This window comes from Lemur catta, chromosome 1 (genome assembly GCF_020740605.2).
Source record: "Lemur catta isolate mLemCat1 chromosome 1, mLemCat1.pri, whole genome shotgun sequence".
Classification (NCBI taxonomy): Eukaryota; Metazoa; Chordata; class Mammalia; order Primates; family Lemuridae; genus Lemur; species Lemur catta.
Genome location: NC_059128.1, coordinates 149,434,658 through 149,435,660, shown reverse-complemented (window position 1 = coordinate 149,435,660; position 1,003 = coordinate 149,434,658). Strand labels below are relative to the sequence as shown.

The 1,003-nt window shown below is 39.6% G+C and overlaps 1 non-coding gene across 1 annotated transcript; it reads left to right on the top strand.

Moving 5' to 3' along the window:
• The first annotated feature begins 680 nt into the window (after positions 1–680).
• On the top strand, positions 681–784 carry LOC123630946. Its single transcript, XR_006732873.1, has one exon. It is a non-coding gene; the product is annotated as a small nucleolar RNA U13 (small nucleolar RNA).
• Positions 785–1,003: the final 219 nt, after the last annotated feature.

The following is a 1,003-nucleotide window of genomic DNA, read 5'->3' as shown; positions in this document are numbered from 1 at the left end:
AATGGTTCATTGCTGTTGCGTACAATAAGAGAAGATGACACTTCAAAACGATGATTTTTTTTTTTTAATTTTCATTCAGCTCATGAGGCACCCACTTATCGAGCTTTTTCACCTTTCCAGTTTGCTTCAAATGCCAAACGACCATAGAATGGTCCATGTTGAGTGCTTCGGTGACTTCTCGTGTCGTTGTCAGAGGATCAGCTTTGATGGTCGCTCTCAGTTGATCCTTGTCAACTTCCGATAGCCGGCCACTATGCTCATCTTCAACGCTCTCATCTTCTTTGCAAAACTTCTTGAACCACCACTGCACTGTAAATTCATTAGCAGTTCCTGGGCCAAATGCATTGCTGATGTTACATACAAGTTGTCTCCACTGCTTTACAGCCCATTTTGACCTCGAACAAGACAATCACTCAAATTTGCTTTTTGTCTAACATCATTTCCATAGACTAAAGTAAGTCATTAGCAAAAATATATAGCAAGAAATGTGCATTAAAATGATGTATAACATAACCACATTTATTTAAGAAGGTATTCCAATATCAAATGGCAAATTTCAACAATGCTAAAACTGCAATTACTTTTGCACCAACCTAATATGCCACTGAGACTCAGGGGTTATTTGTTACAGCAGCTAGCATAACTTACCCTAATTTGTTGCTGAATAGATGTTTGAGGAGATCCTTTTGTGGTTCCTAAGTGTGATAATTGGGATTCCACGCTCATGTGTGAGATGTGTCTCCCTTAAACCTTTTCACAACACTAGTATATTACCTGTCTGATGTGAAAAAAAGATTTTTGAGGAGTTTGGGCAAGAAATGGAACTTGCAGAAATATCAAGAGATTTGGGAGAATTTTATCCCTTGATCATTGTGTCTGTTTTGGGATCCCTGGTTTGCACATAGGAGACTGTATGTAGGAATGTGGGTGTGCCTGTTCTCCTTCCCAGGACTAATTCTGGCTAAATCCAGGCTTTGCATAGCCAACTGTCCCTCCTTCCCTA